General features: G+C 47.4%; 1 protein-coding gene across 1 annotated transcript in view; it reads left to right on the forward strand.

The window, feature by feature from the left end:
- Window positions 1–3,646: 3,646 nt before the first annotated feature.
- Window positions 3,647–27,704, forward strand: part of eepd1 (endonuclease/exonuclease/phosphatase family domain containing 1) — a 161,382-nt gene continuing 137,324 nt past the window's right edge. Inside the window, exon 1 of the mRNA XM_055654999.1 lies at window positions 3,647–3,832. The gene's annotated coding sequence lies outside the window, so the exon portion shown is untranslated. The remainder of the gene's footprint in view (window positions 3,833–27,704) is intronic.

Genomic DNA, 27,704 nt, shown 5'->3' on the forward strand with positions numbered 1-27,704 from the left:
ATGGGAGTCAATGGGTTTATAGTGGATGTCGGTCAGAAGTCTATCATCTGCGATGGAGATAGTGAGGTAAAAAAATGGTAGGGAAGTGTCGGAAATGGTCCAGGTGTATTTGAGTGCCGGATGGAAGTTAGCGGTGAAGTGGATGAAGTCAGTGAGGTGTGTGTGGGTGCAGGAGGTAGCACCAATGCAATCGTCGATGTAGCGGAGGTAGAGTTCAGGGATGGGGCCCTGGTACGTCTCGAACAAGGATTGTGCGACGTACTCTACAAAGAGATAGGCATAGCTGGGGCCCATGCGCGTGCCCATAGCTACACCTTGTATTGGAGGAAATGGGAGGAGTCAAAGAAAAGTTATTAAGGGTAAGGACCAGCTCTGCTAAGCTGAGGAGAGTATCTGTAGACGGGGATTGGTTGGTTCTCTGGTCGAGGAAGAACCGGAGGGCTTTGAGACCCTCCTTGTGGGGGATGGAGGTGAAGAGTGACTGGACGTCCATGGTGAAGATGAGAGGATGGGGGTCTAGAGAACGGAATGCCTGGAGACGACGGAGAGTGTCTGAGGTGTCTTCAACATAGGTAGGGAGGGATGTAACCAATGGGGATAGGATTAAGTCAAGGTATGTGGAAATAAGTTCGGTAGGGCACGGACAGGCAGCTCGCTTTCAGTGGCTGATGTACAAGGACACCCAGATCTCGTTGCACCTCCCCTTTTCCTAATCTGACAACATCCAGATAATTGCCTTGTTTTTTGTCACCAAAGTGGATAACCTCATCCACATACTGCATCTGCCATGCATCTGTCTGTCCACTCGAGCAACCTGTCAAAGTCACCCTGCAGCCTCATGGCATCCTCAGCGCAGCCACCCAGTTTTGTGTCATCAGCAAACTTGGAGATGGTTCATTTAATTCCTGCGTCTAAATCGTTAATGTATTTTGGAAATAACTGGGGTCCCAGCGCTGAGCCTTGTGGCGCCCCACTAGTTGCTGCTTGTCATTCTGGAAAGGACCTGTTAATTCCTACTCTTTGCTTCCTGTCTGCCAACCAGTTCTCATTTCAATACCCTACCACCAATACCATGTGCTCTAATTTTGTGCACTAATCTCTTGTGGGGGACCTTGTCAAAGGCATTATGAAAGTACAGATACACAACATCCACTCCCGTCTTATTCCCACGGTAGCTGAGATCAAGTACCAGAGGACACATATTTAAGGGGCAAGGGGAAAGAATTAATAGGAACCTGAGGGGCAACTTTTTTTACACTGAGGGGGATGGGGATATGGAACGAGCTGCCAGAGTCGTTAGTTGAAGCAGGTGCCATAACGCAATTTAAAATACATTTGGAGGGGTACATGGATAGGAAAGGTTTAGGGGCCAAAAATGGACAGGTGGGCCTTGTGGAGTTGGGGCATCTTGGGCGGGTTGGGCCGAAGGGCTTGTTTCCATGCTGTAGGACTCAATGACTCTCCTATGATACTTTGTTGTAACAAGCTAATTGCATTTTGTGAAATAGATTATGTAAACAAGACAGCCTGTAATACCCAGCAGGTTGCAGTGCATTGTATGGGTAATTTAAATACCTCTTAAGATTATGGATTTGGAAACCCAGACATTTGGGGGACAATTTACTACTTTACAGTGTATTATAATCTTGCAGATAGTCTAAAACCACAGGAATCCAAAGAAGAAAAAACATGGCACGTTGGGATATTAAAGTTCTGTCACTTTCTGAGTATGTACCTCCACTGTACAGCTGTCAGCCCTACTAGCGTAGGTGGTTAGTCACTCTCCCTGTGGATATGACTATCGGGTTTCTCCATGATCTCACCTCATTTATTTGAATACAAGAGCAGAAGTTTCAAATGCGGAACATGAAATGCTGGAACACAAAGTGCTGGGTTGGAGACTCAGGTCCAAGATGGTGCTCAACCCAGGCGACCATCTGTGTGCTCGCCCACAGAAGTGGATCTGCAATCTCTCATCGCAATCGCTCCTCACTTTTAAATCTCTACTCTTACAGCAACATTTCATACTGAAGAAGGGTGTCGTCCCAAAACGTCGCCCATTCCTTTTCTCCAGTGATGCTGTCTGATCCACTGAATTACTCCAGCTTTTTGTGTCTATCTTCGGTTTAAATCGGCATCAGTAGTTCCTTCCTACACATTTCATACTTCAAATATGATATCTGTACTGAATGGCTCGATTGTAATCATGTATTGTCTTTCTGCTGACTGGTTAGCACGCAACAAAAGCTTTTCACTGTACCTCGGTGTACGTGACAATAAATAAACTAAACCAAAACTAAATTAAACTAACTGCGGGGCAGGCAGCATTTCTGGAGGCCATGGGTAGCTGATATTTTGAGTCGAGTCTCTTCTTTAGACTTATGGGTAGTTTGGGGCAGAGAGCAGGAAAAAAGGTTGGGACAGGACAAAGCCTGTGGCAAGTGATAGGTGGATACATTGATGGGTGTGTGATTGGCAGGTGTGTGGACAAAGGCTAGAGATGTAAAAGGAGAAAACAAGGTGTCAAATAGGGAAATAACCTGTGAAGGATGAATGAAGTGTAAAGCCATAGGGAGAGGGGAAATACAGGTGGAAGCAAACAATATAAAGGGGACAGGATAGTGGAATACACAGCTCTACAGGACTTTGGTTAGGCTGCATTTGGACTATCGTGTGCAGTTCTGGTCACCCCATTACAGGAAAAATGTAGAGGCTTTGGCGAGGGTGCAGAGGAGGTTTGTCAGAATGCTGCCTGGATTAGAGGGTTTCAGCTACAGGGCGAGATTGGATAGAGTTGGATCGTTGTCTCTGGAATGACGGAGTTTGAGGTGATGCTTGACAGAAGAATATAAAATTATGAGAGGCTTAAATAGGTTAGAGTCCGAACCCTTTTGCTCATGGTGGAAATGTCCAACACTAGAGGGCATAACTATAAGGTAAGAGGGGGAAAGTTTTATGTCAAGCGCAAGTGTTTTTACATGTAGAGTGGTGGGGGGGCTGGAACACATTGCCAGGGGTGGTGGTGGAGGCGGCAGATATAGTGGCATTTAAGAGGATTTTAGATATGGAAGGATATGGATCATGTGCAGGCAGAGTGTCAGGGATTATGGGGTATAGGCAGGGGAATGGGGTTCAGATTTAAAGATAGGTCAGCCATGATTGAATGATGGAGTAGACCTGATGGGCTGAACGTCCTTATTCTGCTCCTAGAACTTATGAAGTTGAGATCAGTTTAACTAGGCATCTTGTTTAGCACAAATGGCCTGTTCCTGTGCTGTTCTATGTTCTAATTGATTGGGGCACATGAAAGAGATGGGATAGGGGGGGAGAAGGGAGGATGGATGGGACAGAGAAGGGGGCGGGAGAGAGAGGGGGCGGGGCGGGGAAGGAGAGGTTTACCTAAAGTTGGAGCATTCAATATTTGGATGGTTGGGTTGTAAGTTACCCATTATATTTCCCATTTACCTCCATGAAATGATTGCAAGTGGCCGCCTTTCCTTTCACAAGGAAATATACTGAAGCTTAGCCAGACTACTAGTGCGCTGGACATAAAACCTATCGGGCAGCAGACGCTTTGCAAGCGCTCCACCTGATAAGGAGTTGCAAGAAATGTTTGCAACAGGATCGGTCCCCGGAAGCTGCTGTCAGTCAGTGGCGGGGCGGCGCTGGCGATGAGAGCGCTTGGAGCTGGTGCATCGATTAGAGGCTGCAGCGAGGAAGGCGAGGGTCCACCAAGCAAACGCCCACCACAGCTCTCCACCTTGTGGTGGCTTCACCTGCACATCATCCCAGAAGAACCTGGATCCAACAAAAGCGTCCCCCGACCCTGCAGGTTAGTGTAAAGTAATGCACTTTAAACATTCACATTTTGACTGCAGCATTTGCTACATATGCAAATGCTGGAGAGAAAAACGGGTCTGGAGAGAAGGAATAGGTGTCGTTTCGGGTCGAGACCCTTCCTCAGACTGAGAGTCAGGGGAGAGGGAGACTAGAGATATGGAAGGGAAAGGTGTGAAAACGACAGATCAAAGCAGACGCTGGTAAGGAGATGCACAGTGGTTCATTGTTAATTGAGGGTAAGGTGACAAGGAGGCATACAATCAGTAAAATGAAAATGGACACAAAATGCTGGAGTAACTCAGCGGGTCATGCAACATCTCTGGAGAGAAGGATAAAGGAAATGATCATCCCTTGCTTTCCCTCTCCCATCCTAGTTCTCCGACTGGTTTCACTGTGCTGATTAACTTTACTGTTGTATGCCTCGTTGTCACTTTCCCTTCAGCCAAGAATGAACCATTCTACATTTTCCTTTGTCACTGTCCCCTTTGTGTCGTTTCACACCTTACCCATATAGCTAGTTTCCCTCTCTCCTGAAGAAGGGTCTTGAACCGAAATGTCACCCATTCCTTCTCTCCTGAGATGCTGCCTGACCCTCTGAGTTACTCCAGCATTTTGTGTCTATCTTCGCAAAGATTTAATGACCGCATGGATGAAATCCAAAAATTGTTCATCCCTGAATGGCGAAAAAATAAAATGGGGAAGGCGTCTCAACCGTGGCTAACGAGGGAAATCAAGGATAGTGTTAAATCCTTATATAAATTGGCCAGAGGAAGTGGCAAACCAGAGAAATTTAGAATTCAACAGAGGACAAAGGGGTTAATTAAGGGGGGGGGGGGGGAAAAGCGTGAAAAAAAGCTTGCGGGGAATATAAAAACTGACTAAAAGCTTCTTTACCCATGTAAAAAGGAAAATATTAGTGAAGACAAATGTAGGGCCCTTATCATCAGAGATAGGTGAATTTATAGTGGGAAACAAACAAATGGCAGAACAGTTAAACGAGCACTTTGGTTCTGTCTTCACTAAGGAAGAAACAAACAATCTCTCCGAAATACTAGGGGACCAAGGATCTAATGGGAGGGAGGAACTGAAGGGAATCCACATTAGTCAGGAAAAGGTGTTAGGTAAACTGTTGGGACTGGAGGCAGATAAATCCCCAGGGCCCGATGGTCTGCATCCCAGAGTACTTAAGGAGGTGGCCCTAGAAATTGTGGATGCATTTGTTATCATTTTCCAATGTTCTCTCGACTCTGGATCAGTTCCTGGGGGCTGGAGGGTAGCCAATGTAACCCTGAAAGGAGGGAGAGAGAGAGGAAACGGGGAATTATAGACCAGTTTGCCTTACATTGGTAGTGGGGAAGATGCTTGAGTCAATTGATAAAGATGTTATAGCAGCGCATTTGGAAAGCAGTGACAGGATCGGTCAAAATCAGCATGGATTTATGAAGGGGAAATCATGCATGACTAATCTTCTGGAATTTTTTGAGGATGTAACAAGTAGAATGGATAAGGGAGAGCCAGTGGATGTGGTGTATCTGGACTTTCAAAAAGCCATTGACAAGGTCGCACACAAGAGATTAGTGTGCAAAATTAGTGAGCACATGGTATTGGGGGTAGGGTATTGACATGGATAGAGTACTGGTTTGCTTACAGGAAGCAAATAGTAGGAATTAACAGGTCCTTTTCAGAATGGCAGGCAGTGACTAGTGGGGTGCCGCAAGGCTCAGTGCTGGGACCCCAGTTATTTACAATATATATTAACGATTTCGACGAGGGAATTAAATATGACATCTCCAAATTTGAGGATGACACAAAGCTGGGATGCAGTGTGAGCTGCGAGAGGATGCTATGAGGCTGCAGGGTGACATGGATAGGTTGGGTGAGTTTACAGATGCATGGCAGATGCAATATAATGTGGATGAATGTGAAGTTATCCACTTTGGTGGCAGGAACAGGAAGGCAGATTTTTATCTGAATTGCGTAAGATTAGGAAAAGGGAGTTGCAGCTAGTCCTTGGTGTGCTTGTCTATCAGTCACTGAAAGTAAGCATGCAGGTGCAGCAGGCAGTGAAGAAAGTTGGCCTTCATTGCAAGAGGATTTGAGTTTAGGAGCAAGGAGGTCCTACTGCAGTTGTACAGGGCCCCGATGAGACCGGAAACTGGAGTATTGTGTGCAATTTTGTTCTTCTAATTTGAGGAAGGACATTATTGCTATTGAGTGCAGCCTAGGTTTGCCAGGTTAATTCCTGGGATGACGGGACTGACATATGATGAAAGAATGGGTCGACAGGGCTAAAGGAATCGAGGGATGTGGGGGGAAAAAGCAGGAACAGTGTACTGATTCTAGATGATCTGCCATGATCATATTCAATGGCAGTGCTGCCTCAGAGGGCTGAATGGCCTACTCCTGCACCTATTTTTCTATGTTTTGGTGTAAACCAGCCTTTGCACTTCCTTCCTACACATTTGCTAAATGCAGTTGCCCAATGTAATTTGTGATGCTTCTCAGAAATTGCTTAACGGTTCCTTCCGAAGTTAGTTATGTATCGGGGGGGTGGGGAGGGGAGGAGAGACTCAGACTCTGAACGTAAGTTCAGTGGCTGGATTTAGGTTCCCTGGTGGAGTTATGTTGAAACGTGCAGATGGTGCTCTGATGAAGTGTCTCGACCTGAAACGTCACCCATTCCTTCTCTCCTGAGATGCTGCCTGTCCCGCGTCGAGTTACTCCAGCATTTTGTGTCTATCAATGATGCTCTTTAAAATACTTGCAGAACCTCTCACGTAGTCATCATCTGAATCCATTGGTATTCACGACGTTGACCTCTAGATCTTTACCTGTGGCTGCTAACATGGATCAGTAAGCACTCGAGTGTAAATCATCAAATATGGTACTGGTTTCTGCATTATTAATAATGGGTTATGTTTGGCTTTTAAAATGTGGCGTCTCTCATTCCTCCCTTAATTAAGGAGTCACCTAACTATTCAAACGTTGCGGACTGGCTGGTTCTTGTAGATGGCACCTGCTGCAGCCAACAAGTGTTGATGATGAAGAGTTCAAATGATTAAACAGGTGGGCGGCTTGCCAACCAAACCGGTTGCAGTGACCTGGCCAGTGTCAAGTTTCTCTGGCGTAGCTGAAATGTATTCCAGCACACTCTCATCATGTGTATTTGTAGGTGATGTGCACGCAGATGGCATTAGTTTAAATTGTCATCATGATCAGTGTAGACATGGTGGGTTGAAGGGCCTGTACCTCAGCTGTAGTGTATAAGTAAGAACTGCAGATGCTGGTTTGAAATTTCCACCCTGGGAAAAAAAGGTCTGACCGTCTGCCATCTAAGGACTGGAGCTTGAGACAATGAACTAATTACATTGAAATTAGAAGACCATAGCACACCACAGTGCCTAGTGGTTACACAAGTGGTTACCCTTCACCCATCTGTTTACCCATTCGCCCTTTTCATTTTTTTTTTAGTTTTTAAGTTTACAGGGCGTAAACAGACCCTTCAGCCCACCGAGTCCACACCGACCGGTGATCCCTGCACAATAACACTATCCTACACACTCTAGGTACAATTTACATTTGTACCAAGCCAATTAACCTGCAACCTATACGTCTTTGGAATGTGGGAGGAAACCAGAGCACACGGAGACAATCCACAAGATCACGGGAAGAACGTACAAACTCCGCACAGACAGCAGCCGGTAGTCAGTATTGAACCGGGTCTCTGGAGCTGTAAGCGCTGTCAGGCAGCAACTCTACTGCTGAGCAACCGTGCCGCCCCTGCTTTGCACACGCGGACAGAAGATAGTGAACCTTTGTCACTTAGTCAGCGTCACACACGTGGCGACACTAGTGCACTGTCGAGGTACAGTCTGCTGGATGATTTTACTGGGCTGTGTGCAAAACAAAGCATTTCAATTTACTGAAGAAGGGTCTCACCCATTCCTTCTCTCCAGAAATGCTACCTGTCCCACAGAGTTACTACAGCATTTTGTGTCTATCTTCATTATACTTATGTATAATACTATCTTCATTATGTGACAATAAAATATTGAATTCATATCTTTCGGCCAACTAACAGATTCATTGCTTCCGCTTCAATCAAGTAGACAGACAGCAATGAATAAAATACCCTTTTTGTGGGTTGGGAGGATGTGACTAGCTGATTGTTGCATGGATCAGTGTTGGACTCCAGCTGTCCAAGATCAAACCCAATGATTTGGAAATGTTATACTTAACCCCACCATCCATGTTTGCTGATGATTGAAAACTGGGCCACAGATTGGAATAAAATATGTATATTTAGTGGAAGGAAATAAAACTACGAATATTTTCCCAGTGGTAAAAGATAGACGCAAAGCTGGAGTAACTCAGCGGGACAGGCAGCATCTCTGTTTGTGGGGTGAAAACGAGAAGCTGGTGTGAGTTGGGTGGGGGTGGGATAGAGGGAGAGGGAATGCCGGGGCTAATTGAAATGAGAGAAATCAATATTCATATCACTGGGCGGTAAGCTGCCCAAGCGAAATATGGGATACAATTCCTCCAATTTGCGTTTAGTCACACTGGCAATGGAGGAGACTGCTGTATTCTATTTTTTTAACGAAAAGCTTTGCGGTTTCAGAAGATGCATTAATCAGTTGTTAATAATTAATGCAGTTAATGAGATTAATTTTAGTTCCTAACTCAGAGCTGTGATTTCAATGTGAATCACTCACTCACAATAAATATGTAGAGTTGCTCTCTTTCCTAATGTAGCAATGTTACAAAATGTTGAGACTTTAAAAATCAAGTCTGCTATTTATCCCATCAGTTAAAGCATAAAAAGAAGTTTAATTTTACACCTAATTCACTTTCATATCTTCAGTATTAAAAAGGTTATGGCCATTTTCATACTCGGAAATTATCATCTTGTTCCCTATTGCTTTCCCATTGACTTAACAAAAGCTGTGATCAAGGAAGGTCAAAAGCCCATAACTTTCTCTAAAAGTTAAGAGAACTGAATTAAATTTTCAGTTATTATAGATTGAAGCATTCTGAAACAAATATGAAACAATCTTATTTGGATGACCTGAAATTAAAGCATATAATTAGTTAGTTACCTAATTGTAGCTAATTACAAAATTCAATTTACTAGATCTAAACATCTATCCATTTCTTAAGAAAAGGTTAACATTTTTAAATGGCCTAAGTGTCCAAATAACATTCACACAAGAATTCACAATATAACATGATTTTTAAATCTCATTGTCATGAATTTATAGGCCAAATAGAAGGAATTTAGTGTTTAATTCCTGTAAATTAATGGCCATTTTAATCATCTTGCAAGTGGGATTTTGTGGAACGGGATCGATTGGAATGTTGTGGTTTGCGGTAAATTTAAACCCCATATCGGCAGGAAAAACACTGCCGGTTCGTATGGGGCCTAAATCTCCTTTTCGCAACGTAAAATTTGGATTAAAGTAATCCTAAGAAGCACGTTTATATGTAAAATAAATGGCTTACCTTGCTTTGTCCCGTACGGGAGATCCGTCCCGTTGTCAGCGTTGACGGCGTAAGAAGTCAATTTTTATTTTACTCCAGCAATTAAATTATCCAGCGATGTTTTAAAAAAACTTGATAGAACGGATGTAGGAGCGATTTTTCTGCAGCAGCTAAACAGCCTGAGAAAATCGACTCCTGACAGGCAGGAGAAAACGGCATTTTAATCCCGCCCCCCTCTCAAAGGCGCCAAAGTCGCGCACACGGCCAGTGACAGAACTGCAGCGCCGCTGAAGGTAAGTTTTGTAACATATCTACCTAATGGTAATATTTTGGGTTGTGACCTTTCTTCAGACTGGCCTCAAAAAACACTCAATCTGAACAAGGGTCTCAACCTGAAATGTCACCTGTCCATGTTCTCCAGGGATGCTGTCTGACCCGCAGAGTTACTCCAGCACGTTGTGTCTTTTTTTGTAAACCAGCATCTCCAGTTCCTTCTTTCTCTACTAAAATTCCACTCGATGGTCTGCAGTTGGATAGATCACTCTTTGACACACTGGGGCCAACACTCCTGTGAGGCTGAACCTACTTTGTTATGATGCTAATGTAATGTGTGAATGTGCCCCATGTGTTAACAAGTGCTCTGTACAATGCAGCCAGTTATATTTGTTGACTGATGAAATTAATCTTACCGATCTAATGCACTAACAGAATTAGTGCATTAGATCGATTTAATTTTGCTTTCAAACCTTTTCAGATCATTCCCACTCCCCTCAGAAAGACCACCAAGTGTTTTTTTTCATCCTTCACTTGTAGATGTCTCTCTCGGGACAAAAGTCATTCAAGTTTTTCAGCACTCCTCAACTTTGCACTGAAATGTCAGCCTCGATAATTTAGAGCATTGTGTTCAGTTTTGGGCACCATGTTATAGGAAAGATGTTATCAAGCTGGCAAGGGTGCAGCGAAGATTTACGAGGATGTTGCCAGGACACGAAGGCCTGAGCTATGATAGGGAGAGGTTGAGTGAGCTGGCATTCTATTCCTTGGAGCGCAGGAAGATGAGGGGTGATCTTATAGAGATTAATAAAATGATGAGAGAAATAGATTGGGTAGATGCACAGAGTATTTTGTCCAGTAGGGGAATCGAGAACCAGAGCACATCGGTTTAAGGTGAGGGGGGAAAGATTGAATAAGAATATGAGGGGTAACTTTTTCACGCAAAGGATGGTAGGTGTATGGAACAAGCTGTCAGAGGAGGTAGTTGAGGCAGGTACTATCGCCACGTTTTAAAAAAAACCATTTAGACATGTGCATGAATTGGATAGATTTGGATATGGGCCAAGCGCAGATAGGTGGGACTAGTGTAGATGTGGGCAAGTTGGGCTGAAGGGCCTGTTTCGATGCTGTAAGACCCTATGACTATGACCCTAGGTGCAGTTCAGAGTTATATTGTTCTTGCAACTATGACAGTATTTTTCCATTTTATTTGCCACAAGGACTTCCCTGTTTTTGTTCCCCTTTTTAAAAATGTGATGTTCTCACACGCAGGTGAAATAAGTAAAATCTACTTACCTAACTTATAGATTTTGGGAAACACATTGTCGGGGAAGGAATGAGTTGGATTCTTTTATCTTCACGCACAAAGCAATATGTTAATATTTTTCGATTGTGAGGCTAAAGGTGAATGTCCCATTGTGAGATCTCATTTATAATTAATCCTCGGTTTGGTTTGACAATCTCATCATGCATCTTGCAAGCTTTACAAAGTTCAGATTTGGTTTTCCTCCAGAAATAGACCCCTTCCCTGATAAGAAGGCCAACTGTGAAAATGGCAATTGAAATTTGTTTTATGTGTTCGAGAAAGTTACCATGTCTTGCAAATGCTGATGAAGTCTTGGCAGACTCTGATTCATAAAGGGACACAAAGTGCTGGAGTAACTCAGCATCTCTGGAGAACTTGGAGAACTGGGGAGTCTGATTCATGTTCATTACTGAAATGAAAATATGGTTATGGTTAGTTTGAAGGAAAAAAGCACTGCCTGCAAATGGTTGTTTGGGGGTTTTGGTTCTCTCCCCCCCCCCCCCCCCCCCCTCTCCCTCTCCCCTCCCCCCCCCCTCCTCCTCTTCCCCCCCCTCTCCCCTCTTCCCCCCCTCCTCTTCCCCCCCCCCTCCTCTCCCCCCCTCCTCTTCCCCCCCCTCCTCTTCCCCCCCCTCCTCTTCCCCCCCCCTCCTCTTCCCCCCCCTCCTCTTCCCCCCCCTCCCTCTTCCCCCCCTCCTCTTCCCCCCCCCCTCCTCTTCCCCCCCTCCCCCCCTCCTCTTCCCCCCCCTCTCCTCTTCCCCCCCTCTCCTCTTCTCTTCCCCCCCCTCGTCCTCTTCCCCCCCCTCTCCTCTTCCCCCCCCTCTCCTCTTTCCCCCCCTCTCCTCTTCCCCCCCTCTCCTCTTCCCCCCCCTCCTCTCTTCCCCCCCCCTCTCCTCTTCCCCCCCCCTTCTCCTCCTTTCCCCCCCTCTCCTCTTCCCCCCCTCCTCTTCCCCCCCTCCCCTCTTCCCCCCCCCCTCTCCTCTTCCCCCCCTCCTCTTCCCCCCTCTCCTCTTCCCCCCCTCTCCTCTCCCCCCCTCCTCCTCCCCCCCCCTCCTCTCCCCCCCCCTCCCCCCTCTCCCCCCCCCTCACACTTCCCTCTCTCTCTCTCCCTCCCTCTCCCTCTCCCCCCCCCTCTCCTCTCCCCCCCCTCTCCTCTCCCCCCCCCTCTCCTCTCCCCCCCTCCTCCTCTCCCCCCCCCCCCCCTCCTCTCCTCTCCCCCCCCCCCTCCCCCTCCTCTCCCCCCCTCTCCCCTTTCCCCTCCCTCTCCTCTGCCCCCCCTCTCCTCCCCCCCCCCCCCTCCCCCCTCCCCTTCCCTCCCCCCTCCCCCTCCCCTCACCGCCCCTCTCCCCCTCCCCTCCCCCCTCCTCCCTCTCCCTCCCCTCCCCCCTCTCCCCTCTCCCCTCTCCCCCCTCTCCTCCCCTCCCCCTCCCCCTCCCCCTCTCCCCCCCCTCCTCTTCCCCCCCCTCTCCTCTTCCCCCCCCTCTCCCCCTCCCCCCCCCCTCTTCCCCCTCCCTCCCCCCTCTCCCCTTTTCCCCTCCCCCCCCTCTCCCCCTCCCCCTCTCTCCCCTCCCCTCCCCTCCCCCCCTCCTCTCCGCCCCTCTCCCCTCCCCTCCCCCCCCTCCCTCTCCCTCCCCCCCCTCCCCTCTCCCCTCCCCCCCCCCCCCCTCCCTTCCCCCCCCCCCCTCCCCCCTCCCCCCCTCCCCCCTCCCCTCCTCTCTCCCCCCTCTCCCCTCCCCCCCCCCCCCCCTTTAGTTAGTGTGTATGACGCTGCATGCCCTCCCTCCCCCCCCCCCCCCCCCCCCCATACAACCGCACATTGGGGGAACAGACCCAACGGGTCTGCACTTGGTCTAGCATATTACTAAATCTCTGATCTTGACCGCTTTTGGCCCACTATGCTGAGATTTCCGACAGAACGCCGCCACCTACGGCCGTCATTTTTGGCCACCTCGCTCAGACCTTATGGGTGCGGAGGTTTTTTCCCATCGATGACAAATCAGAGAGATATTAATGTTTTTTTTTAATTCACCATTCTCTCTGCTGCCCCTGCTGGAGGGAGGGGGAGGGACTATAAAACCAGGAGGTGCAACCAACTGCAAATGGTGGCTTGGGTGCTTTGCTTGAAGTTGAAAGGCACTACTTACTGCAAATGGTGGCGGGTGATTTGGCTTGAAGTTTAAAGGCACTACTTACTGCAAATGGTGGCATGAGGTTGAAAGACATTACTTACTGCAAATGGTGGCATGAAGTTGAAAGGCATTACTTACTGCAAATGGTGGCTTGGGTGCTTTGGCTTGAAGTTCAAAGGCACTACTTACTGCAAATGGCAGCTTGGTTTCCTTGGCTTGAAGTTAAAAGGCACTACTGCAAATGCACTTCCTGTTTGCACTTTATATTGATTTTAGATAAAACGCTACCACTTACGGCTGTGATTTCTGGCCACCTTACTCCTCTTCCCCCACCTCTTCCTCTTCCCCCCCCCCCCCCCTCTTTCTTTTCCCCTCCTCTCTTCTTCCCCCCTCCTCTTCTTCCCCCCCTCTCCTCTTCCCCCCCTCTCCTCTTCCCCCCTCTCCTCTTCCCCCCCTCTCTTTCTTCCCCCCCCCCTCCTCTTCCCCCCCCCCTCCCTCTTCCCCCCCTCTCCTCTCTCTCCTCTTCCCCCCTCTCCTCTTCCCCCCCTCTCCTCTTCCCCCCTCTCTTCTTCCCCCCTCTCTCCTCTTCCCCCCCCCTCTCTCTCCTCTTCCCCCCTCTCCTCCTCTTCCCCCCTCTGCTCTTCCCCCCCTCTCTCTCCTCTTCCCCCCCCCCTCCTCTCTTCCCCCCCCCTCCTCTCCCCCCCCCTCTCCCTCCTCCCCCCCCTCTCCTCTCCCCCCCCCTCTCCTCTTCCCCCCTCCCTCTTCCCTTCCCCCCTCCTCTTCCCCCCCCTCTCCTTCTTTCCCCCCCCTCGTCTCCTCTTCCCCCCCCCCATTGAAGCTCTCCTCTTCCCCCCCTCTCCTCTTCCCCCCCCCTCTCCTCTTCCCCCCCCCCTCTCTCCCCCCTCTTCCCCCCCTCTCCTCTTCCCCCCCCTCTCCTCTTCCCCCCCCTCTCCCCCCCCTCTCCCCCCCCCCTCCTCCTCTTTTCCCCCCCCCCTCTTCCCTTCCCCCCCCTCTCCTCTTCCCCCCCCTCTCCTCTCCCCCCCCTCTCCTCTCCCTCTCCCCCCCCTCTCCTCTCCCCCCCTCTCCTCCCCTCTCCTCCCCTCTCCTCTCCTCTCCTCCCCCCCCCTCTCCCCCCCTCCCCTCCCCCCCCCCCTCCTCCCCTCCCCCCCCCCCCCCCCCCCCCCCCCCTCCCCTCCCCCCCCCCCCCCCCCTCTCCTCCCCCCCCTCTCCTCTCTTCCCCCCCCCCCCTCCTCTTTTCTCCCCCCCTCTCCCCCCCCCCTCCCCCCCCCTCCCTTCCCCCCCCCCTTCCCCCCCCCCCCCCCCTCCCCCCCCCCCTCCCCCCCCCCTCCCCCCCCCCTCCCACTCCCCCTCCCCCCCCCTCCCTCCCCCTCCCTCCCCCCCCCTCCCTCTCCTCCCCTCCTCTCCCCCTCCCTCGCCCCCCTCCCCCCTCCCCCTCCCCCTCCCCTCCTCTCCCCTCTCCCTCCCCCCTCCCCCTCTCCCCTCTCCCCTCTCCCCTCTCCCCTCTCTCCCCTCTCCCCTCTCCCCCCCTCTCCCCCTCTCCCTCTCCCCTCTCCCCTCCCCCTCTCCCCCCCTCCCTCCCCCCCCCCTTCCCTCCCTCTCCTCTCCCCCCTACTCCCTCCCCCCTACTCTCCCCTCCCCCCTCCCCCCCCTCCCCCCTCCCCTCTCCCCCCTCCCCCCTCTCCCCTCTCCTCCCCTCCCCCCCCCCCCCCTCTTAGTTAGTGTGTGTATGACGCTGCATGCCGCCTCCTCCCCCACACAACCGCAAATTCGGGGAACAGACCCAACGGGTCTGCACTTGGTCTAGTATATTACTAAATCTCTCATCTTGACCGCTTTTGTCCACTATGCTGAGATTTCCGACAGAACGCCGCCACCTACGGCCGTCATTTTTGGCCACCTCGCTCAGACCTTACGGGTGCGGAGGTTTTTTCCCATCGATGACAAATCGGAGAGATATTAATGTTTTTTAAAAATTCACCATTCTCTCTGCTGCCCCTGCTGGAGGGAGGGGGAGGGACTATAAAACCAGGAGGTGCAACCAACTGCAAATGGTGGCTTGGGTGCTTTGCTTGAAGTTGAAAGGCACTACTTACTGCAAATGGTGGCAGGTGATTTGGCTTGAAGTTGAAAGGCACTACTTACTGCAAATGGTGGCATGAGGTTGAAAGAAAGGCACTACTTACTGCAAATGGTGGCATGAAGTTGAAAGGCACTACTTACTGCAAATGGTGGCTTGGGTGCTTTGGCTTGAAGTTCAAAGGCACTACTTACTGCAAATGGCAGCTTGGTTTCCTTGGCTTGAAGTTAAAAGGCACTACTGCAAATGCACTTCCTGTTTGCACTTTATATTGATTTTAGATAAAACGCTACCACTTACGGCTGTGATGTTTGGCCATCTAACTCAGTCCCCCCTCTGCTGAGCAGGTGCAGAGAATTCTTCCCATCAATGAAAAATAAAAGTGTTATTAATGTTTAAAAAATGTTGAGAATCTCTCTCCTTTCAATCACGCCCTGAAAGCCACACCTTTTCCGGTGGGAGGGGGAGGGGTTATAAAACCCGGAAGTGTGGGTGTGGCTCAGTGTCTGCATGATGGGGGAGGGAGAGGTCATGACTCTGTCTGAGCTGTGAATCAACTGAACACACTGAATGTCTACTGAACTGTGAGTTTGGTATTTTGTGTGGTTTTATGGTGGTTTCACCCTGCATGAAATGGTATGAAGCTGCATTTGAATTTGGTGGCCTTGGACCCTGCTTGAAGTGGAATAAAACTGCACTGAATTTGGTGGTCTTGCACCCTGCTGAAAGTGGTATGAAACTGCACTTGTATTTGGTGGCCTTGGATCCAACTTGAAGTGGTATGAAACTGCACTTAAATTCGGTGGTCTTGCACCCTGCTTGAAGTGGTTGGAAACTGCACTTGAATTCGGTGGCCTTGACCCTGCTTGAAATGGTAGGAACATGGATTTGAATTTGGTGGACTTGCACCCTGCTTGAAATGGAATTTCAAGGAATAGTCATGAGTCAACTGCCAGCCCAACAGCCGCAAGTTAGCTGCCAGCAGATCAGGCTTTAGGGACTGAGCTGCCACCCCAAGAACCCATACCAGCACTCCAGAAAGCCCCCCCCCCCCACTGGCCACCAATATTGGAATTGGTGGAGAGGTGGAATATTGCGTCGGAGGACCAGCCCTCCCGTGTGAACATGGGACCCAACGGGTCCCACTTAGTCTAGTATTAAACTAAACGAAACACCTATCCATGTTCTCCAGAGATGCTGCTTGACCTGCAGAGTTACTTTAGCACTTTGTGTCTTGTTTTGTAAACCAGCATCTGCAGTTCCTTGTTTCTCCATATTGTTTTTCTTTCTAATTGTTTATTCTGCCTGCCTATTAACTTACAACGATTCACGGAAAGGACATCTGAACATCAACTGATTTCTATCTTTTACCACTGGGAAAATATTCGTAGTTTTATTTCCTTCCACTAAATTTACATATTTTATTCCAATCTGTGGCCCAGTTTTCAATCATCAGCAAACATGGATGGTGGGGTTGAGTATAACATTTCCAAATCATTGGGTTTGATCTTGGACAGCTGGAGTCCAACACTGATCCATGCAACAATCAGCTAGTCACACCCTCCCAACCCACATAAAGGGTATTTTATTCATTGCTGTCTGTCTACTTGATTGAAGCGGAAGCAATGAATCTGTTAATTGGCCGAAAGGTAAGAATTCGATGATATTTTATTGTCACATGTACCTAAGTATAATGAAGATAGACACAAAATGCTGGAGTAACTCTGCGGGACAGGTAGCATTTCTGGAGAGAAGGAATGGGTGAGACCCTTCTTCAGTAAATTGAAATGCTTTGTTTTGCACACAGCCCGGTAAAACCATCCAGCAGACTGTACCTCGACAGTGCACTAGTGTCGCCACGTGTGTGACGCTGACTAAGTGACAAAAGTTCACTATCTTCTGTCCGCGTGTGCAAAGCAGGGGCGGCACGGTTGCGCAGCAGTAGAGTTGCTGCCTGACAGCGCTTACAGCTCCAGAGACCCGGTTCAATACTGACTACCGGCTGCTGTCTGTGCGGAGTTTGTACGTTCTTCCCGTTGTCGCGTGGATTTTCTCCGGGTGACCCGGTTTCCTCCCACATTCCAAAGACGTATATGTTGCAGGTTAAGTGGCTTGGTACAAATGTAAATTGTACCTGGAGTGTGTAGGATAGTGTTATTGTGTAGGAACCGCCGGTCGGTGTGGAGCTCTGTAAACTTAAAAACTAAAAACAAAATGAAAAGGGCGAATGGGTAAACGGATGGGTGAAGGGTAACCACTTGTGTAACCACTAGGCACTGTGGTGTGCTATGGTCTTCTAATTTCAATCTGATTAGTTCATTGTCTCAAACTCCAGTCCTTAGGTGGCAGACGGTCAGAACCTTTTTTTCCCAGGGTGGAAATTTCAAACTCTAGAGAGCATAGCGTTAAGGTGAGAGGGTCAAAGTTCAAAGGGGAGGTCTGGGACAAAGCTTTTTACACAGTGGTGGGTGCCCGGATCATATTGCCAGAGGTGGTGGTGGTGCAGGAAGAAATATTAGCGGCATTTAAGAGGAGTTTATGTAGGGAATGGAGGGGGTGGATCATCCCTTAGCAAATGTGAGTAGTTTATGTAAGAAAGAACTGTAGATGCTGGTTTAAATCGAAGGTAGACACAAAATGCTAGAGTAACTCAGCATCTCCGGAGAGAAGGAACGGGTGACGTTTCGGGTCCAGACAATTCTTCAGACTGATGTCAGGGGAGTGGGCGGTACAGAGATAAAATGTAGTCGGAGACAGTAAGACTGGTGGGAGCATTGGGAAGGGGGATGGGATGGAGAGGGCGGGAAAGCAAGGGCTATTTGAAGTGAGAGAAGTCAATGTTCATACCGCTGGGGTGTAAGCTGCCCAAGCGAAATATGAGGTGCTGTTCCCCCAATTTGCTCTGACAATGGAGGAGGCCCAGGACGTAAAGGTCAGTGTGGGAATGGGAGGGGGAGTTAAAGTGTTAAGCAACCGCGAGATCAGTAGGTTTAGGCGGACTGAGCGGCCTTCAGTTCGGCACAGACACGTTGGGCCGAAAAGCCTGTTTCCTCTGTGCTGTACTTTGCTCTGTGCTATGTGCTATAGCAGTTGTATCTAAGGCTGAATTTCAACAGATATTTGGTGGGAAAATTTGGAAGGGTAATAGGTGTAAATGTTACATTGCAACAACGACATGAATTTGTTCAGAGAAAATGTGTTATTGAAGGAAACAAATCTTGCAACATACTGATGGAAATGAGATCATTTGTTTGATAAGTGGCAAGGAAATTGTGCTGGGGAATTTGATGTAGATTGGCATTCTACTCACAGATTAAATGCCAACACTTTAGGAAATATTTTTAGCTTTTGTGTTATCTTACGCACTGAAGTCCTTTTACATTTTCGCGCTAATTCTCTGGATGGTGCTTGATTCTGTACCATTGCTGGTGAGTTTTATTTATCGGGGTGGTTGGAGGTCTGTGGGGGAAACATAAGATTTAAAAAAAAAATCAATAATGCATAGAAGGATGGCATAGAGTGATACAGTGTGGAAACAACCTGCCCACACCAGCCAACATGTCCCAGCTACACTAGTCCCACCTGCCTGTGTTTGTGCCATATCCCTCCACACCTTGTGCCTGTCTAACTGCTTCTTAAACGTTGGGATAATCCCTGCCTCAACTACCTCCTCTGGCAGCTTGTTCCATACACCCACCACCCTTTGTGTGAAAAAGTTCCTCCTCTGATTCCTATTAAATCTTTTCCCCTTTACCGTAAACCTATGTCCTATGGTCCTCGATTCTCTGGGCAAGAGACTCTTTGCATCTACCCAATCTATTCGTCTCATGATTTTATACACCTCTAATATCATCCCTTCATCCTCCTGCACTCCAAGGAAAAGAGTTCTAGCCTATTCATCTTCTCCCTATAGCCCAGACCGTCTAGTCCTGGCAACATCCTTGTAAATCTTCACTGTACCTTTTCCATCTTGACAACATCTTTCCTATAACATGGTGCCCACAACTGAACACAATATTGTCATTCGACCCATAACAGTCATGCCAGTTCTTGGCTCTCGGCATAAACTTGTCATCCCCATTCACCATAGCATTACGAGTTATTTTTCCCGCATGTGCTTATCCAATTTCCTCCCAGTTTAATCCTTTCTTTAATATCAGTTTTGGTTTATATTGAACACCTACATTGAGATACAGTGAACAGCTTTGTTTTGCGTGCTATCCAGGCAGATCATACTTTAGGTAGTGATAAAGAGAAAATAAATCCTGAGCAGAATATAGTGTTACAGTTACAGTGAAACTGCAGATTAAAGATAAAAGTGCAATGGCAGCAACAAGGTAGATTGGAAGATTGTGAATTCATCCCAGCACATGAGAGGGCCGTACAAGAATCTTTCAAGCTTTTGTATCTTTTGCCTGAATGGAGAGTGAAGAAGTGAGAATAAGCTGGGTGTGAGTAGCCCTTGCATGGTGTCGATTGGGGAGGGGGGGGGGGTTGGGAGGTAGGGCGAAGCTATATCTAGGCTCTAGGAGGTTGAGGTGCACCATAACCGCCTCTCAAAGTCGTTCATGCATATTATCTTGTTTTTCATAGATTTTAAGACAGTGGAAGCTTTATACTCTAGGGGTAAATTTAGGGTGAATTTTGCCTACCCATGGAGTAAATTTGTTGATTCTGGATTTGTACATATTTTTTCTCATTGACTGACTGTGTTTGGTTCTGATATATCGGTATCTGTTCATCATTAGTTGTTCATAAATAAGTGAAATAACATTGTTATGTGCTATTAAAGTTGCCAGGGGTAAACGGGGCGAAAAAGGTTGGGTAACCCCTGATCTAGGTGATCCCAAGCCATCGATTGGGGTAGTCCATGAACAAAATGATGGCTTTTTATTTCTTATGTTTCGCATGCTTCAGAATTCCATAATGTGGGTGAAATCTCCTCCCATGCAGCACACATCTGCAATTTATTTTAATTATAAGGAACACCGATTAATCTACAAGATCTCCATTGAATACTCAAATGGAAATAGCATGCAGTACATGTGGAGTCACCAGGAATAAAAAAAATCAAGAACTCCAAGACATTAGGGATCCTAATTGCTTTTTTTAAAAAAAAAAAACGTTACAAACCCTTTCTCTTAACTTTACAAAGAATTCAATGCAACTTCATAGAATTCTATGCAAGCCAAAACGTGAATCGGGTACAATGGTATAACACTTTAAATTTGTCTGCAGTGCGATTTGCAACTTCTCTGGTCAATAAAAGATTCTTTATATGTATTCATGTCAAGCTTGATTTACTTAACCCCATTTCCTTATGAAAGGGCCAGTTCCTGAAGGGGGCCCCTGTATCCTGCCCTCTAAATCCTCACTAGATTGTCCAAAAGTCTGGGAGAACTCTTAGTCCTCCCTCCCATCACTGCAACACCCATACATTAGAAACATAGAAAATAGGTGCAGGAGCAGGCCATTTGGCCCTTCGAGCCTGCACCGCCATTCAATATGATCATGGCTGATCATCCAACTCAGTATCCCATACCTGCCTTCACTCCATAGCCCCTGATCTCTTTACCCACAAGGGCCACATCTAACTCCCTCTTAAATATAGCCAATTAACTGACCTCCACCACTGTCTGTGTAAAAAATGATTTTCTCATCTCGGTCCTAAAAGACTTCCCTCTTATCCTTAAACTGTGACCCCTAGTTCTGGACTTCGCCAACATCGGGAATAATCTTTATATGAACAAATATATCTTTACAAAACAAAGATTTTCACTGTATCTTGGTACACATGACAATAAACTAAACTGAACCGATTCTGCAGGTACCATCGCCAATTTTAGGAACCATTTAGACAGGTACATGGCTAGGATAGGTTTTGAGGGACATGGGCCAAGTGTAGATGGGGCTTTCTGTCAAAGTGGGCAAGTATAGAGTATCACTCTATAAGCCACGTCATTAGGTCATAAGTTCATAAGTGAGAGTAGACTGAGGACATTCTGCCCATCAAGTCTATTCTACCATTCAATCATGGTTGATCTATCTCTACCTCCTAACCCCATTCTCCTGCCTTCTTCCCATAACCTCTGACACCTGTACTAATCAAGAGTCTACCTAACTTTGCCTTAAAAATATCCACTGACTTGGCCTCCACAGCCTTCCGTGGCAAGGAATTACGCAGATTCACCACCCTCTGACTAAATAAATTTATCTTCATCTCCTTCCGAAAAGAACGTCCTTTAATTCTGAGGCCATGATCTCTCCTAGACTCTCTCACTCGTGGAAACATCTTCTCCACATCCACATTATTGTAGCTGGAGGTGTGTTGTTTGTGTTGTGCAGTGCCGTATCCCTTCACAAAGTGACTGCAAAGACCATGTTGGCGTTGGTGGGGACACATCAATAGGAATTGCTGGGAAACCCAGCTGTGGTGTTAAATGAACCTCTGATTAAAGTTCTCATTTTACATCCGTCTTTTGTGGACAGCATTAGGTTGATGCACCACGCTGCTTTCAATGCCTAAGGAATGCTATAGAGCAGCTTATAGACTGTGTGAAGTTCACCCTTGACACTTGAATCCTTTTCTTGGTATGCTAATATTTTGACATAGGTCGAGCTGCAATTAAAATGCTTTGATATTGTGAGGGGAGGGAAAGGTAATTATTTTCTGATTATTAGCCAGACACCTCAGTTGGATTGTATTGAAGCCAGCAAGGCAAATTCAATGCTAGCATTTATATCAAGATGACTGGAATGCAAAAGCAGAGATGTAATGCTGAGGCTCTGCAAGGTGCTGGTCAGGCCGCATTTGGAGTTGTGTGAGCAAATTTGTGCCCCCTATCTGAGGAAGGATGTGCTGGCTCTGGAGAGGGTCCAGGGGAAGTTTACAAGAATGATCCCAGGATTGAGTGGGTTAGCATAAGATGAGCATTTGACAGCACTGGGCCTGTACTCGCTGGAGTTTTGAAGGTTGAGGGGGGGATGTCATTGAAACTTACAGAATAATGAAATACATAGATAGAGCGGATGTGGAAAGGATGTTTCCACTGGTGGGAGAGTCTAGGACCAGAGGTCATAGCCTCAGAATTAAAGGGCGCTCTTTTAGAAAGGAGGTGAGGATGAACTTCTTTAGTCAAAGGGTAGTTAATCTGTGGAACTCAAATCGGTGGATATTTTTTAAGGCAGAGAGAGACAAATTCTTGATTAGAATGGGTCTCAAGGGTTATAGGGGAGAAGGCAGGAAAATGGGATTAGGAGGCAGATATCAGCCATGATTGAATGATGTAGACCATGGGCCGAATGGCCTAATTCTACTCCTATAACTTGTGAACTTGTGAGTAGACTGATAATGTGTTTTGAGATTGTGTAGTATATTGATGCCCTTTTCCTGTTGCTGTGATAAGTGCTGGACCCCCTTACCTGTCATCTGTGTCTTTAATACAGTTTAAATTTCTAGATACAGCGCGGAACCAGGCCCTTAGGCCCACCGAGTCCTCGCCGACCAGTGGTCCACGTACATTAACACTATCCTACACACACTGGGGACAGTTTACACAGCGCGGATTCTACCAAGCCAAGTAGTCTACAAACCTATACTACAAACCTATACGTCTTTGTAGTGTGGGAGGAAACTGGAGCATCCGGGGAAAAAAGCCACACGGGTCACGGGGAGAACGTACCAACAAGCACCTGTAGTCAGGATCGAACCCTGGTCTCTGGAGCTGTAAAGCAGCAACTCTACCGCAACGCCACCATGCCGCCCTCCCCTCCCCATTGACTGCAGTAGTTTTTGAGGGAGCTCACCTCTGCAACAACGCTAATCTTGCCAGCGGCTACCATGTGTTTACAGTTACCCATATATTAAAAATAAATTGCAGCTGCACAGTTTGCAGCATCCAGTGCAGGTAGAAAACAAATGGGAGCTGTAAGGGGCACATTAGAAAGTATTGATGCATGAATCTTGAAAGTGCTGGAGTAACTCAGCAAGTCAGGCAGCATCTGTGGAGGGAATGGATAGATGACGTTTCAGCTCAGGACCCTTCTTCAAGTCCCTGGTCAGAGCATAGCTGAAGGGCAGGATGGTAGCAGGAATCACAGAGGGGGAACCCTGAGAGGTGAAAACCGTTGCCCTGAGGAAATGTAAGGGTTTATATCTCTATTATAGAGTCTGTTGAAGATGAGGAATTTCTTTAGCCAGAGGGTGGTGAATTTGCGGAATTCTTTGCCACAGATGGCTGTGGCGGCCAAGACATTGGGTATTTTTAAAGCGGAGATTGATAAGGTCTCGATTCGGAAGGGTTTCAAAGGTTATGGGCAAAAGCCAGGAGTATGGGGTTGAGTGGGAAAAATAGACCAACCATGATTGAATGGCGGAGTAGACTCGATGGGCTGAATGGCTTAATTCTGCTCCCATGTTTTATGGTCTTATGTTGCAAGGATTCGCTTTCCGTATTTATTTTCCACCTCATTCCATTTTTCCATGTCACCTGCTTTGTTAATCAATAAATCTTGCATGCAAGGATGATGGTATTTCCTTCCAGTCTGTTCACTTGCCTGAAGTATCCTTGTGCAGCACATGCAAATGTAGACTTTTGGAGCCCTCAATCATCATTCACATTGTGTTAGAAGGTATTAAAAATAACTCTTCACCCACACCAATCTGTTTTCCAACAGAAGGTTATGTACGTGGGAGGAATTCCAATTTGCCAACTGGAAAAACAGGGCGTGCTTAAAGAGTCTAATCATTCTTTTGCTGATGTTGAGAGCAAGTGCTGCCAGAACTTCCTCTTTGTAAGACTTCTCTCTTCCTTTGTGGGATGGATTTAAAATCAGTCGTGCAAATATTCACTGTTGATGCCTTGCCTATGAAAATGGTTCTGATCAGGAAAGTGAAGATTTTTGATGGCACTGGGCCTGTCCTCGCTGGAGTTTAGAAGAATAAGGCTCAGATAGCGTGGATGTGGGGAGGATGTTTCCACTAGTGGGAGAGTTTAGAACTAGAGGTCATAGCCTCAGAATTAAAGGACGTTTGTTTATGAAGGAGCTGAGGAGGAATAGTCAGAGGGTGGTGAATCTATGGAATTTTTTTTGCAACAGAAGGCTGTGGAGGGCAAGTCAGTGGATATATTTAAGGCAGAGATTCTTGATTAGTACAGGTTTTTAAATTTTTGTCCAACCGGATCTACGCCAACCAGCGGTCCCTGCACATTAACATTATCCTATACCCACTAGGGACAATTGTTACATTTATCAAGCCAATTACGTACCTGTACGTCTTTGGAATGTGGGAGGAAACCGAAGCTCTCGGAGAAAACCCACATAGGTCACAGGGAGAACATACAAACTCCATACAGACAGCACCCATGGTCATGATCGAACCCGGGTCTCTGGCACTGCATTCGGTGTAATGCCCCTGTCCCACTTAGGAAACCTGAATGGAAACCTCTGGAGACTTTGCGCCCCACCCAAGGTTTCCGTGCGGTTCCCGGAGGTTTTTGTCAGTCTCCCCACCTGCTTCCACTACCTGCAACCTCCAGCAACCACCTGCAACCTCTGGGAACCGCACGGAAACCTTGGGTGGGGCGCAAAGTCTCCAGAGGTTTCCGTTCAGGTTTCCTAAGTGGGACAGGGGCATACTCTACTGCAGCGCCACCTTCAGAGGTTTTGACCAGAGCACAGGAGAATGGGGTTAGGAGGGAGAGATAGATTGAATGGCGGTATAGACTTGATGGGCTGAATGGCCTAATTCTGCTCCTATCACTTATGATCTAATGATTATCAGAGTATTTAAAACCTACTTTATGTACATCTGCTGAACATAAGTATGTATCACACTTTTTTCACAACCCCCCATTCCTCACTCTCCCCCAAGGATTAGTTTGTTTCCTTCAATGCATTTATCAAGATTTAGTTTAGTTTAGAGATACAGTGTAGAAACAGACCCTTAGAACCAACAAGTCCACGCCGGCCATCAAGAAGCATCTCTGGGATTGGGAGGTGAAGGTGGTGATTTGTTTAGGAATCTGATAGCAGGGGGGAGGAAACTGTCAGGACATCTGAGATTTCAATTTCTGATTCTTCTCCCAGATGGTTTAGTTTAGTCTGGAGACACAGCTTGGCAACAGGCCCTTCGGACCAACGGGTCCACGCCGACCATCGATCACCCGTTCACATTAGTTCTTTGCCATCCTACTTATGCATCCACTCCCTACACACTAGGGACAATTTCACGGTGTGGGATTAAACCGGAGCACCTGGTGGAAAACCCAGATCCAGATTAGTTTATTGTCTAGGAAGGAACTGCAGATGTTGGTTTAAACCGAAGATAGACACAAAAAGCTGGAGCCGTCTAAAGAAGGGTCTCGACCCGAAACCTCACCCATTCCTTCCCCCCAGAGATGCTGGTCCCGCTGAGTAACTCCAGCTTTTTGTGTCTATCTTAGCTTATTGTCTCATATACCAGGGTGTAATGAAATTCATTGTTTGCATGAAGCTCAGAGTACATTGTGTTCATGTTAATGATAAAATACAACATTGATTGCAAAACCGACGGCAGAATAGGGCAAAGATTACAAATGCAATCTGAGGTTGTGCAAAACAAAATACTGAAGTGCAATAACAGAATAATTAAGTTAGGTAGAGTTAAGACTAAAAAGAATACGTGGCAGCAAATCTGGGGAAAGGGGATGAGAAAGACATGATTAGGAATTTGATAACAGTCGAGAAGATGCTGGGTGGGTCTGGGTGTCAAATTTTTCAAGCTTCTGATTCTTCTCCCAGATGATTTTGTTTAGTTTAGAGATACAACATGGGAAACAGGCCCTTCGGCCCACCGAGCCCACGCTGACCATCGATCACCCAGTCACACTGAGTCTATGCTACCCCACCACCAACACACCAGGTGCAATTTTACGGGCCAATTAACTTACAAACCCACACGTCTTTGGGATGTCGGATTAAACCAGAACACCTGGAGGAAAACCCTGACCCAGAGCAGTTTATTGTCTCGTACACCAGGGAGTAATGAAATTCATTGTTTGCATGAAGTTCAGAGTACACTGTGTACATGTTAATGATACATACAATAATAAATGCAACATTGAATGCAAAACAGCAGAAGATTACAGTGCAATCCGAGACAAATTACCTAAGTGTAATAACAGAATAATTGAGTTGGGTACAATCTAGCTTAGTTTATTATCACATAATAATAATAATACATTTTATTTATGGGCGCCTTTCAAGACTCTCAAGGACACCTTACAAAATTTAGTAAACAGAATTCAAAACATTTAAGCGGAATGAAACAAAACAAAAAATAACGACAAAAAAAATTTAAAAATAGTAAAGACATCAACAATACACAATTCAAAGACACAATTCACAGAGAGAGCAGCGGCAGCTAATCGCGCCAGCGTTTACTCACCCTTCCGGCAGCCATCTTGGAAACGGAACAATAAGGATCTTTAACATAGAAACATCCCCCCACAATGGTTACCATTATGGGGGAAGGCAGAAAGTCCAGTCCCCATCCCCAGTTCGCCCATTGTCGGGCCAATTGAGGCCTCCACAGTTGCCTCTACGGAGGCCCGATGTTCCAGCCGTTCTCGCTGGAAGATGATGCTCCGGCGTCGGGAGAGTCCTCTTAGCGGCTAGGGACACCTGGAACGGCCGCTTCCTTACCGGAGACCGCGGCTTCCGAAGCCAACAAGATGGTTGGAGCTCCACCACTGGCGATCTCATCGAGAGATCCCAGGTTCCGGATGTTGAAGTCAGCGCTGCCGCCGGCAGCTGCCCGCTCCGCAGACCCGCAGCCCCGCGATGTTTTTATTGGCGGTCTTCAGCTCACCGGAGCTCCAGCGCGGCGACCCAGGCAAGGCATCGCCCGCTTCGCGATAGCGCTCCAGCGCTGTGCCGCCGCCAAAGCCGAGGTGCTGGGCGGTCCCCTTGGGAAAACGCCGCTCCAGGCCCGCTGGTAGGCCGCGAGGACGGGTCGACAGACCCGGAGAAAAGCTGCCTCTCCGACCAGGTAGGGACCTAGAAAATAGTTTCCCCCCCCCCTCACCCCACATAAAAAAGTCTAGACCTCCTAAAAACAAACACTGAAACTCACTAAAAAATTAAAGAAAAGGGTGAAAAAGACGGACAGCTGCTAACTAGCAGCCGTGCCCCAAGATGGCGCCCCCTACCGAGGTACAATGAAAAGGTTTTTTTGCATGCTAACCAGTCAGCAGAAAGACTATACATGATTACAGTTCAGCCATCCACAATGTACAGATGCATGATCAAGGGAATAACACATTTAGTGCAGAATAAAGCTAGTAAAGTCCGATCAAAGATAGTCCAAGGGTCACCAATGAGGTAGATAGTAGCTCAGGACTGCTCTCTAGTTGTGGTAGGATGGTTCAGTTGCCTGATAACAGCTGGGAAGAAACTAATGGGCCTGTCCCACTAAGGCTATTTTTAAGCGACTGCTGGCGACTGTCATAGTCATAGAAGGTCGCCGAAAAACCGGCACTGGACCCCCCTTCGACATAAAATTTGAAATAGAATCATTACTATAACAACAACAAAAAAC

Source organism: Leucoraja erinacea, chromosome 2 (assembly GCF_028641065.1).
Source record: "Leucoraja erinacea ecotype New England chromosome 2, Leri_hhj_1, whole genome shotgun sequence".
NCBI classification, from domain to species: Eukaryota; Metazoa; Chordata; class Chondrichthyes; order Rajiformes; family Rajidae; genus Leucoraja; species Leucoraja erinaceus.